Source organism: Lissotriton helveticus, chromosome 7 (assembly GCF_964261635.1).
Source record: "Lissotriton helveticus chromosome 7, aLisHel1.1, whole genome shotgun sequence".
NCBI classification, from domain to species: domain Eukaryota; kingdom Metazoa; phylum Chordata; class Amphibia; order Caudata; family Salamandridae; genus Lissotriton; species Lissotriton helveticus.
Window position 1 is genome coordinate 434,879,654 of NC_136068.1, and position 13,877 is coordinate 434,893,530.

Sequence of the window (13,877 nt, forward strand, 5' to 3'; positions counted from 1 at the left end):
ATGACGAACATACCAACTGTAAAACAAAATATACTGTTTACGCCATCCAATGCCCGTGCAAGAAGGTGTATATTGGAAAGACCATGCAGGAGGTGCGACAAAGAATCATTCAACACCGCTCAAGGATAAACAATAACAATCTGACCGCACCATTGGTCTCCCACTTTCTTAGACATAAACATTCCTCCAATGATATCAGATGGACTGTGCTTGCTGTTATCAGAGGTGGCAGCGGGGATCCAGATGTACGCCTAGCACAGAAAGAGGCGTATCTTATTCTCAAATTTGATACATCCAATTCTGGCCTCAATGAAATGTCTGAACTGGGAAATCTGTAAAAAAAAAAACGTTCCCTATCTGTACTGCTTGTGTGCCCACTCTGACGCTGGGCTGCTTTGGACCGTGCTGCTTACATTGAAAAACCTTGACAATGTCAAGCATCTTTCTTGCTTTTACTTTCACACAGTTAATTGCTCGTCTGGAAATGAATACTGTGGTGGCAGGTCATTAACACTACTTGGTTTACATTTCACTCATTCATGCTTTCATTTTTCCAGTTTAAAATTCATTGTACCCCTGGGTGTGCCGGTGGTAATACTTTGCATCTTCCAGGCACTAATAAACATCCACGGGGGCAGCAGCCTCTACCTGTGCTGCCACCAAGAGGTTTTTTCCGCTCCTCCAGGCGGAACTACAATTTCCACCAATCTCAGCGCTGGATCTTTGTCCATCGTCACTTTCGATGGCCGCTACCGGGCTCTTTTTCAAATAGTTAGGAGACGGTCCGCGCAGCTACACGCTGGATGTTGATGGCGGCGGTATCATGGATTGAGTCCAAGATCTGTCATAGTAAGTCCCCTGTGCTGGGTGTGACTGGCTTCCGTTCTTTTGAAACACATCCGTTTTTAAACACGACCCTTGCGCGGCGTGTATGCTCAATGTTTCATGCTTTTTGCAGTGGTGCTGGTGCAGAGGAATCCTGCCCCTTGCCGAATATAGAAGAATTCTTCCCGGTACTTCAGTCTACCAGCAGCTACATTTTATGCGCAGGTAGGACATGACCTATCACTGTACTCCACATGTGCATTTATGTTGGGACATTGCACTACAGTGCTGTCTGCTTCTTCTTTTCATTCAGCCACAAGACAAGGCGAGCCATCCCATTGATCTTTTGCGCACCATTCCGTGGGCGTCTTGAAGAAAATAGTGTCTGTCACCCTGCGCCAAAAATCTAGTACAGGTATGACACGGTTCCCCCCTGTTCAACGTTTATTTTTTCAACGTTTATTTTTTCCTTTTATGAATCTCTGAAATGAACCAGTCTTGAGAACTAGCTCCGACTATCACCACACTTTTCCAGACGAACTTACTTCTTGATGTGCAGTTAACCCTCACCCCCGCAGCCCCTGTGTGTGCTGGGCAGGTAAATCACAACCACCCTTTTTTATTGTAGTTAGAGAGTGTATTTCCATACGTGGTCGCAGTATTAGTTTGACACTTTCCTTTAATTTAATTTTTTTGTAGTGAGGAATTTATCCAGTCCCTGTCCTGAGGAGAACCACGATTTAATATGGTTCGAAACGCGTTGACCCCAGCCTGTGACAAGGAAGAAGGGTGCAGCTAGGATTGACTAATACCACTCTGGTGGAACCCGCTGTTAATCCTTAATTTAATAAACACGTCACAGGTGTTGTGAGACAGGCAGGCAGTCCAATTCCATCCCCACTTCCGCCTGTCCACTGGTATTTGAATGAAAGGACTGGTTTCCTATGTGTATCAGTTTTCCTTGTTGAAATGTTTTTGATGTTGCAATTTACTTTGAATGTACCTGTCATGTAAAAAGTTATTTTGGTGTCATGAATTTTGAGTATCCACTATGAACCCCTGCACATTTGTATATATTGCGCACATTACTGTATGTTATTGATTCGACTGTTTTGACATGAGTTTCCTTTGAAAACATATGGACTGATTAATGAAACTTAATTTTAAATGAAAATAAATCATTTTGTGACAAAAAAAAGTCTGGTTCACGCAAAATAAATTGGTTGCGGGGCAGTAATTCACTACAAAACAAACCTGACTAGCCACCTTTGTTCTGTTTAATACTTGTTGAGGTCCAGGCTAGCCAGTGGTAGGACCCAATACCTTCCTTTGTGTACTGTAAGAACTGCTCTGGGCAGGCGTTAGGTTTTGTTGATAATCGCGCTTAGCGCGATTATTTCCAAAAGTTGGTAATAGGGGATAGCGATGTTAGCGACTGTTTCCAGTCGCTAACATCTTGGCACGCCCACTTTGCATGTCATTAGCGATAATTATCGCTGACATGCAAAGTGGGCCCCTGAATGCCCGCTATCGCCTATTAGCTGTCACTAACTGGTGTTAGCGACAGCTAGGTCATAGGGCGATAAAATGATCGCCGCTTTAGCGGGAAAAATTCCCGCTAAAGCGGCGATAAGGCCCTTGGTAATATGCCCCTAAGTTATTTCATTCAAATGGCTACCCCTTGCCCTAATCCTTCCGGCAAATGTTTAAAAATCCGCTGGGAGCAACAGACCAGGAGGATCAAGAATGATGGCGTTGTTATGTATGGGTGCATGAAAGTACTACATTTTTCTCTTGCGAACTCATTCTGACAAATACTATAATTATCACCCTTAGAGCCAGCAGTGATGGTGGCCTGCTGGGGTCAGCCGACCATCATGTCTGTGATTGCTTTTTAATAAAGCAATCTTTTGTATGGCTGAGCCTGCAAGCGCATGTGCTAATGCAAGCATCTCGCTTGTGAGACAGCGTTGTGAACAAGCATTGGCATAGCCAATAGGTCTCTAAGGTTTGTTATTATCTTAGTGCAATTTTCAAAGTATAGCGTAAACTCGAAGGTTATTGGAGCACTTAACATGAGCACCAGTTCCATTACACACACACCCTTTGCAACTCTCAAGCAGCGCACTGAAGCAACGCATTTTTAAAGTGCTTCAATGCTCTATAAGAGTTGTATCTAAATATAGTAAAAAAATATCACTTTTCTTTTTTTTTTTAAACAATTGTATTGCTTTTTAAAACAAACATGGGCTCATAAAGAAAGGTTTTCACATTGTGCATACATAGAGAGCAGTGAATATAGGATCTAAATACATACATACGATAGGAAGTAGTACAGTTGTGCTAATTACGAAACCCCTTCTCGCCCCCCAGCTTCTTCACCCCCCTACTCAGAATCACTTTCACTATCTAGCGTTGGAGGGTCACACAAGTACCCCCTGTATTTATTCCATGCACCCCAGAGCTTAACCCATTTTCGTGGACATTTTCGATTCAAATACACTGTTCGCTCAGCCAGCATTGCAAAGTCCAGGTCCGAGCACCACTCCTTGACTGCTGGTGCCACCGGATACCCCCAGAATCTAGCTATGTTTCTTTTTGCATACATTATACCTAACGTCATCCAGTCCTGCGCAAAGTGTGAAAGGTCATTGGGTTCCCAAATATTCAGTTGGCAACACCGTGGGTCGGGAACTATGGAGTCTTTAACCCCTTCGACGCTCATGACGAGCCCAGCTCGTCATGGAGTTTCCATTGACTTCAATGGAAATTACATGGGAAGCCATAAAACACCTTAGCATCCAAGTGGTTAACAACCTGTGACAGAGTCCTCATCATCTTAGTCCAGTAGTCAGCAATTAGAGGGCCTTCTCAGATAGTATGAAGGAACGTCCCCTCTTCCCCGCATCCCCGTAACAGTATTTATGTGCGGCTCTCCCAATCGCATGCAGGGTGACCATAGTGTAGTATACCCGGTGTAATATTTTTTATTGGACTAGTCGAAGTCTGGATGGTATAGCAACTTCTCGGGGGGAAGAAAGCGCAGTCTGCCAATCGGACTCATCAAACTCCCCCACCTCCTGAGTCCATTTGCCTCTTAATTTCAAAGTTGGGTGTGGTAGGTTATTAACAAGTTTACGATAAACAAATGAGGTCGCTTTTTTGGGCATGTGCCTCGTGAGGAGTCTATCTTCTAATGGGGTAGATTCAGGAACCTCATCGCCGGGGCGGATTAGAGATCCCAGGGCATGATGAATTTGAAAATATCTATATTTTTCTGTGGGTGCCAAATCATATTGTTCAGTGAGTTGCTCAAACGTTAAAATGGCTCCTTGCTTCCAGAGGTCTCCTACTGTGGAAATACCAATCAAATCCCATGCTCGGAAACCTTTACTGTTGCATAGGCGGCCAGTTTGCGCGATGACCAGAGTGGCGTCATTTGCGTAAGGACATCTTTACGTTTAAGGCGGGCCTGGGCCTCATACCATAATTGAACCGTATGGGACGTAGGACCTAGCAATGCAGATGCGCATCGCTTATCATAGAGTGCAGTTAGTACACCGCCGCTACCCAGGTCGTATCTGTCAGCTTTAAACGCTGGCTCAGTCTGGGGTGCATGCAGCCAATAATTGATGATCTTCAGCTGAGCCACCCAGTAATATAGTTGTATGTCAGGGAGAGCGATTCCGCCGTCATACCAGCCCCTAACTAATTTGTGTTGGGAAATGCGTGCCGGTTTGCTCCCCCAAAGGAGACCTGAGACCAGTGCGTCTATGGATCTAAAATATTTAGGAGAGATGGAGAACGGGGTATTTTCAAGGATATAAAGCAGTCGAGGCAGTGTCTTCATTTTATATAAAGCCGGGTTGGGGGTGGAGTGAGCTCTGTAGGTTTAAGGTCGAAATTGCCGTAGATGCCTGCTATCTTGTTATGGAAATAGTTTGATAGGGTGTCGCAGAGGCCCTGGGCAGGGTTGTGTTCACCATGGCCGTTGGGATTGGAGAATTCCCTTATGATATGAAAAGTTCCTTAAAATGGTAGCTGCTGGTTTCGATGCGGGTGGCCAGGGTAACTTTTTTGTCTTATTTGAGGGAGCGGTGATAATTCCTGAGGGTGGACTTCAGCGTGGAGTTGTCTGTAAGGTTTCTGCTGGAGCACCATCGCCTCTCTATTCATTTGCATTCTCTTTTTGAGGTCTGGAGTTCTAGGGTGAATCAGGTGGTATGTTTGTTGGACCTCTTGGGTGGTTTGACGGGGGTGATGCTGTCTGCGATGGTGGCGATCCAGTCTGCGAAATGGGTCACGTTGTCCATTGTGTGGAGGTTAATGGAGCTGAGGGTGGTTGCCCATTTGGCTTGCATGACTCTGTCCCAGCTGCGTTGGGCAAGGGTGTATGGTGTGTCGGTGTGCTGGGGTGTTTCCAAAATGGTGAAATGGAGGTTGCTGGCCAGGTGACTTAAGAAGTGTGGCTGAAATGGATTCTGTTGCTGGTGGTGAAGATGGGGGTCGAGGGTGTGTCCCAGCACTTTGTGTGGGGATGGTGACGATTTGCATTAGGCCGATGTTGTGAATGTTCTCCAGGAGTTTGGTGGGGTGTTTGTTGGTAGGGTCATCGAGAAGGACATTGAGGCCTCCTAAGAAGAGGTATTGATTCGATTAGATGACAAGGGGTGTGATAATTTTGGCAATGGTGTTGCAGAAGGCAGGGTGGGGGGCCTGTAAGGCGAGGGTGCCCCTGGCGGTTGTGTTGGCATTCACATGCATTTGGAAGTTGAGATGTGCCATGATGTCAAGTCATCCTTTGTTGTGGTAAGTCTAATGGAGTCTTTGTGGATGATAGCTATTCCTCCTCCTGGTTTAAGTGGGCGGTCTTTGTGGATCATTTTGTAGACATTGGAAGTTGTGGTCGCTATGTTAGGGGCTGAGGCTTGCTTGAGCCAGATTTTGGTGATGAAGACTGGGTCGGGTTTGGAGGTGGTGATGGTGTCCCAGATTTCTATGGCGTGCTTGCAGAGGGATCTGACATTGATTAGCATGCAGTTTAGCCAGTTCTGGGATTCGATGGTGGGAAGGGAATCTGTTCCACTTCAATCCAAAACAATATGCCTATTTCCAATCTGCCCCACTCCAATCCACCCCACTCCAATCCAAAACAATCTGCCCCACTCTAATCTGCCCCATTCCAATCTACCCCAATCCAATCCAGAACCCTCTACGCACTCCAATCTGCCCCACTACAATCCAGAACAATCTGGACCCCTCTAATCCATCCCAATCCAATCTGCCCCACTCCAATCTAAAACAATTTGCACCACTCCAATCAGCCCCACTCCAATCCGCCCCACTCCACTCCAATCCAAAGAAATCTGCCCCACTCCAATCTGCCACATTCCAATCTACCCCACTCCAATCCAGAACTATCTGCCCACTCCAATCTGTCCCACTTCAATCTGCCCCACTCCAATCCACTTACTCCATCCCAATTCACACCACTGCAATCCATAACAAATAACTACACTCAAATCCAGTCCACCCCACACTAATCCAATCCACCCAAATCCAGCCCATGCAACTCAGCTCCACTCCAATCAGCCCTATTCCAATCCAAAACAATCTGCCCACTCCAATCCAAAATAATCGGTCCCACTCAATCCAGAACAATCTTCCCCACTACAATCCAAAACATTCCACCCACCCCTATCTAGCCAACTCCAATGTGCCCCACTCCAGTCCACCCCAACCCACCCCACCCCACTTAAATCCACCCCAATCTAATCCACCTAAATCCGATCCTCCCCACCCCAAATCAGTTCACCCCACCTCAAATCAGTTCACCCCACCCCAATCCAGTCCACATCAACCCAATCCACCCAAATGCAATCTGGTCTACTCAACTACACCCCACCCCATGCCAATCCAATCCACCACACTCCAATTCACCCCACTCCATTCCAACACATTCTAGTCTACCCAACCCCACTCCACCCCACCCCACCCCGCACCAATCTAATCCACCCCACCCATCCAGTCCACCCCACCTCACCCCACTCTAATCCACCTCACTCCACTGCAGTTCAATCCATCCCACTCTACTCCAGTCCATCCTACCCCAATTCAATCCACCCAGTTCACTCTACCCTACTGTATCTAATCCATCTAGCCCACCAAACTCCAATCCACACCACTCAAATCCACACCACTCAAATCCACCCAACTCCAGTCCAATCCACCCACTCCAATCTAATCCACCCCACTCCAATCCATTTCAACCAACTCCAGACCACCCCTCCAGTCCAGTCCCATCCACCCCCTCCAATTCACTCTAAATCACCCAACCCACCCTACTCTACTCAAATCCACCCAATCCAATCCACTCCACCCAAACCAATCTATCCCACCCCAAACCAATCCACCCCATTGCAATCCAATCCCCCCAGCCAGTCCACGAACTTCAATCAACCCCACTCCATTCACTCCAACCTACACTACCCCAGTCCAATCCACCCAAAGACCTTAATCCACTACACCTTATTCTACCCCACTCCACCCCCACGTCACTCCACTCTGCGATACTGCACTCTATGACACTTCACTCTAAAACACTCTCTGCCACTGAACCACTGAACTCTACTCCCCTCTACTCAACTCTACGACACTCTACTCCCCCTACTCCAACAAATCTAGACTACGAGAGGGACAACGCGACGGCGCTAATGGTTGACTTGTAAATCACGCTACGTGCGGCATCCCGCACCCTGGAGATCCTTCCACCCCCCACACCATCAGTGCTCCTGCAGGCACAAACAACACCAACATCTCCCCGCTTCCTCCTGCACATGCCTCCCAAAGCACAGGCATGCAAAGACAGCCAGACCCCATCCACCGTTCTGCACCCTTTGAGGCTCTGACATCACGACATCACTGCGTCTTACTTTACACCCCCTGACATGCACTCCCCCACCCCCCTCTACAGTCCCCTGCCCCTACTCTTCCCTGCGATCGTTCCCCCCATAATTCCCGCCATCCCCTTCCCGTCTATACCCTATACCCCCCGGCACCGCGGCCCAACAGGTGTATATTAACCAACTCCCATCCAGGTATTGAGATGAGACTCCCCATAAGGAGACAAAGTACAACACCCTCCCCTTATGCCCCTACCCCCCCCCCCCAGGTATTGCCAATGCAACTTCAAAGCAGGGCGACTACCCTCCCTCGTACCCCGCACCATAGCCGACATAGTAGAGACGCACCCTCATGTCGCCTGTCACACTCCCTACTGACTCGTACACTCCCCCTACACCTGGGAACTGGCATGGCCCCAACATGATGTAGGAGATCAAAGTCTGCAGGGCTCCTTATGCCATGCTACCTCTGATACATCAAGCCTCCTTCCCTCACCCACAACTGAAAACGGAATGATCAACACCTAATAAGCTGAAACAGGCATGTCCTCTAGGGCGCGTCACCACCCCCCCACACCCACCTTCTCCCCTCCCTACCACTTTTTGGATATTTCATTCAGTTTCCAAGAGGCACACGCCACGCAAGTTCTTATTGTACTATCTAATCTGGTCATTGTACCTGAGTGTCCGATGCTGTTGTTTTCAAGATGTTATTTAAGAATTGCAACACAAAAAAAAAATCCAGACTACGGCACTCTACTATTCCCTCTCAACTCTTGGACACTCCAAGCCACTGATTATTACCTATGCTGAACAGCAGCCACACTGGTGTACAACATGAAAAAAAGACATTGCCAAAGCCAAAAGCTCATGTATAGGCGAGGCCAATTGACTTTGCCAATGCTTGTTTTTTTAAATGCAGCCCATTTTCCTTAATAGAAAATTGCGTGCATTTAAAAAGAAACAATTGACTTTTGCAGTTTCATTTTTTAGGAATAGGCAGTTGTCCATCGAACCACTGCCTGCTCTTAAAAATATTTTTTTAACATTCTCAAAGGGGGATGGGTCCACAAGGGCCCTCTTCCCCTTTGTGAATCAGTTGCTGTAGGAAGGTGGATACCTGACTATGGTTACCCCAGATTTTTTGCCTTGTGTTTAGCTGGTTTTCGACTTAGTTGGCCTGGGATCCTGCTAATCAGGGCCCCAGGCTATCTGCTCTCTCTGTAAAATGGACTCCATGTACTTTAGGCACATACCTAATTGGATGTTGGGTCACTCTTATGAGTCCCTGTACAGTGTACCATAGGTACCCAGGGCATAGGTGCACCCAAGGCCTACCAGGGGCTGCAGCATATCTTTTGCCACCCCTGGCTGGCCATCCAAACTGACACAACTGGCTGATCACTCAGCTGGGGAAATGTTGTGTAATCACCCCTTGCTTAGATATAGTATACCTATATCTAACCTTATATCTAGACACATATACACCTATAAGTCACTCCTATGGCAGGCCTTAACAATCCTGGAGGCAGAGTGCTTGGTTTTATGTGAGATGGTGCTCTAGCATGAGCTGAGCCTGTCTGCAGCTTTCGGAACCATGTCCTTATAGCTGTTCTAGGATATAGCCATACCATATACTCTTAAGTGCATTATAAACCTCGCTGTTAAATGCTAACTTTGGTTTAACTTTATCAAAACATGTCATGTAAGGTGTCATACGCTTTGGAATACTACCCCCTCGCCAGTTCTGGCGACGGGGGTAGCATTCCACCCTTCTAGAGCGAGAAGACATGTTGTTCCTACTAATCCCGGTTAAAGTTAACCAGACCCTCAGCATCACAAAATGGATGCTGCTGCCACAGACACAAGTCTGACCTCCTGCTGCTGGGAGTCCTTCCAGCGAGGGAGGCTTGGACAATAGGTTTCCTGTCTTGGGAGGTGCGAGCACCACCCCAGACAGGCTATAGTGTATCGGGGCAGGGAGGGCTGAATGAAATGAGACACTGCCTGGGGCACACAAGGTGTCCCATGCATAGTCCAGTTCAAACCGGTGCTGGGGCACTCCAGCCTCAGCTCTGGCGCGAAACTGGACAAAGGGAAAGGGGTGTAACCACGCCCTTTCCTGGGTCCCACCCATAGGACGGAGCTAGCAGGTAATCCAGCCCCAAAATTTGGTATATAGGTAGGAGCTGAGTTCCAAGACTTTAGATTGTATCCTGACTGACACTTGAAACGAAACTCTGGACCTTCGACATTCTACTAGACATAGAAGACTGAAGAATCTCCCTTGTGGTCAAGGAGTGACCACCCTGCACAAGCAGGCACCATCAAGCGATCAACGGTTTGCTTTGTCGACGCTCCCGCTGAAGCCCGAGCACAGAGCCTGACAAGACCCGGACTTCCAGACTTCCAACAGCCCGATCCACAGCCACAGCAAAGCTGAGACCCGTGGAGGCGACGGGAGACGTATGACAGGCCATCTTGGAAAGCCAGCTAATTGCTTTCCGTGCAACTTCAGAGGCACCCTCGAAGTTGTGCATTGAGAATTGAGAAGCCCCAGCCCCGAGCACCAACAGCACCGGAGATCAGCCCCCCACACTCCACGAGTTCTGCGTGGGGCCCTTCTGCATTCTCCTGCTCGATGCGTCTGTCCGGTCACTTGCCCGTTGGCTAGTGGCCTCTGTGACAACAAAACCTTGAATCTACACCACTGGTCTGGTTGCTCCAGACTGACCCTTGCTTCCCTGAAAAAGAGAAGCCCATCAGACCTTGCTGGTCTGATCAAGAAGCCATCTTCGATTCCTGCGTGGGTTGCCTTTGCCAAGGCTTGTTGACTCCAATCCAGAAGCCGACACCGCCGACAGCGAGAGTCTTTGTGGGACAGTCCGTATCCAGCGCCTGGTCATCGTCGACACCTCCTGGTCCACGTGGCTGCAGAGACAAGCTTCATGACATCACCTGATTGCTTTGCGACATCGCCTGGTTCCTTCCTGGTTCCATCCTGGTCACTGGCTAGTGACCCAGACTCTGTCCCATCTGCTTTCAGGTACTCTTCATCCTCAATCCGCCCTTGGATCCAACCGGACACTTCTCTCCTAGTCGCCTGCAGCATCTTTCTCCAAGGCTCCATAGGAATCAGCAACGAAACCCGACACACTTTGACACCTATGCACCCGCTTCCTGTGGGTGAGGTAACGAGAGTATTTCAGTACTCCTGTGGGTATTGACTATCCTAGTGTCCTAGTTTCAAGTAGCTTTTACCTAGTCCATCCGGAAGTGTCCTAAAAGAACTAGTTTCCATTTCTTTCGTTCCAATTCTAATTCTATGGTAACTCGCGTGCATGTAAAGACACTGCACGTGCATCCCGTGGGCCTCCTGCTCTCTATCCTTTGGTAGTACAGCGTAGCCCCCGCGATTCTCCGGGCCCTAGTCCTTTCCTTTGTTCGTGACGTGGTTCTTATACCACTATTTTAGTATATGGTTCGAAGTGCCCCTAGGGCATTACTGTATTTTGTTTAACTTATTGTATGTTTATTAAGTATCTTCTTATGTGCTCGTGCCTCTGACCTCATAAAGAGTTCAGAGGATCAATTTAGTAATAAATACATATATATTTTATATATATCATGTGTGGTGTCCTTTCATTTGGTATTAAAGGGATTACATATGGTAAAACAGCTGGCTTCACATGCCCTCTTGAGTTTAGCCTAAGACTGCTTTGTCCATGCTACCACTAGGATATCTGGTCTATAAGGTTGACTTTACAACCATCACCATAAGGGTTGTTTGGACTGATACAGGGTGCCCACTAGAATAGTGGACATCTCATATCAGGCCAATTTCTCACAGTTGCTACCAGTTTTATACTGGTGGTAAGTATTACTGTTTTGTGACGGGAATTTGGTCACAAAACATTAATACATCCCATTCTGATTCGATGTTTGGAAAGGACGCCCCTTCCAAATACTGAATCTGTATTTAGTAGCAAACGCAAATTGCGAGCCAGTAGCAAGTTACCGAATCACATTTTGTCTTTTGTACATTGTATAGAGCTTTTTTGCAGTTGCAAACTGACCTATTCAACAAATTGGGCCATTTGCTGGCCATGGCCCAATGTCGACCTTTCGACGGTGGTCTTGATCCGACGGTGGTCTTGGTCTGACGAGCCTTTATTTGTATTATTTAGCGACCCGACTCCTCACGCTGCATGACTGGTTTAACGGCGGATGGTCTGACACGGTGTATCGCCTGGAACTGCACACCCTGGGCTTTGCCTCCCTCCAGAGGATGCTATATGGTGCGGCTGTCCCTCCGACTCTCCCCAAGGTTACCCGTGGGGTGTTCCTGGCTTGGCGGGCCTCATTGCACCACACCCGCTGGTCGGGCACGCTGACTCAGTATACCCCCCTGTGGTGCGGCACCCGGCTCGAAGAGGTGGCTTCCTTGGCAGGGTTCCGGTAGTGGGACCTCATTGGGATATCGCTGTTGAGCGATGTCTGGAGCGGTACCCATTTGCGCTCCTTTCAAGACCTGCAGGCCAGGCACTCTTTCCACTCCTCCCATTTTATCCGCTATCTGCAGCTGTGCCATGCCCTCTGCTCATACATCCCGGACTGTACTTCCTTGCCAGAATACAGTCCGCCGAAAGCTCAGGTTATGACTGGTGACTTGGGGAAAGGGGGGATTTCCAGAATATACCGTTCACTTACCAATAATACCCCCAACTCGCTCTCTCAACTCTGCGATAAGTGGGATGGCTGGCTTGGGGCTCTGGAGGATGCAGACTGGAGGGATGCCTTGATGGGCTCCAAAACTATCACGGTCTCTGCACGGCTTCGGTTGGTCCAAGTCTACTTCCTGCATGCTGCCTATCTTACCCCGCTGCGCCTTCACAGCGCGGGGCTCCGATTGGATGCTCTTTGCCCCCGCTGCTCCCATCTCCGCGCAGACTTCTACCACATGTTGTGTCTTTGCCCAGCGATACAGAGGTACTGGGAGTCCTTAATAGGAGAATTGACGGAGGTCTTGGGCTGGGTGGTTGCTGGGTGGTTCCTCTGGCTCCTACACGGATTCTTTTGGGCATCACTGATGGATTGGATGGTAGCAGGGCCGAAAAGCTTTTTCTGAACACGGCCTTGGTGGTAGCAAAGAGAGATATCGCTGCCCATTGGTTGACTGCTACCGCACCAACATTGGCGTGTTGGCACAGGGGGGTGGACTGGTGTGCCGCCCACGAATGGTCTCTTTATGTGGCATGGGGTTGCCCCGAGAAATTTCGCCGAATGTGAGGGAAGTGGGTGGGAGTGATAGAGAGTTAAGGTGAGCTGATTTGATCTACAGATTGCCTCTGGATATGTTGACCTTAGGTTTGCATGTACGTCACTTTTCGTATTGTTGTGGAATGTGCTTACCTTGGACTAATCTAATGCAATGTAATTCTGAATGGTGCTGTTTGTTTGGTTACATTGAAAACCCAATAAAATTGCTTATCAAAAAAAAGATCGTTGTGCCTCTGGTCCATAGTTAGGGTGAGCAGAGATCCCAGATTTCCCCGGAGAGTCTTGATGTTCCAATGCTTTTCTTAATTTTAAAAACATGCCCCAGTTTTGGGACAAAGTTCAGTTCATCTTGCAAATGAGATTCAATCTATTTCAAGCAGCACAGGAGGAGGTCGGCTGCATGCATGCTGCAGCAACAGGGTAACAGGGAAAGATAGTGGTTAGGAGGGCAGGGATGCTCAGGTTGAAGGTCCTGCCATAGCGATTGTTATGCAAGCCTAGCGTGTAATGTGTGTATGTATTGGGCAGCTCAGACATTAAAGTAAGGCTAAAAGCATTAGCCTACTTTTATGTCTGGCATGTCCTGTTTTTTTGCTTCCCAAAATCTAGCCACCCAACCCATAGTTTGCATAGTTATGTGAATTTTTACATGAAACATAGAGAAATGTGTACCCCCATTAAGCTCCTGGAATACATGACTGCCAAACTCCATCAGTTTCAAAATGAGAATGAAAACGTTTAAGAAAACTCTGCAAAGTCTGCATAGGCTAGTATTTTGGACTTGGAGACATCGCATACCAAAAACATCTACACATGCCTAATGATCCATCCATTTTGAGGCTACTCTTTTTTGAAAAAGGATGTTCGCCT

The 13,877-nt window shown here is 47.9% G+C and overlaps 1 protein-coding gene and 1 long non-coding RNA gene across 2 annotated transcripts in view; both read left to right on the forward strand.

Moving 5' to 3' along the window:
- The window catches only part of LOC144768558 (large neutral amino acids transporter small subunit 4-like), a 460,965-nt gene that overhangs the window by 198,193 nt on the left and 248,895 nt on the right, over positions 1 to 13,877 (forward strand). The window lies entirely within an intron of this gene.
- LOC144768559 (uncharacterized) lies at positions 737 to 2,009 on the forward strand. The gene is made up of 5 exons (XR_013598575.1): positions 737 to 849; positions 959 to 1,050; positions 1,139 to 1,240; positions 1,361 to 1,423; positions 1,525 to 2,009. It is a non-coding gene; the product is annotated as an uncharacterized LOC144768559 (long non-coding RNA).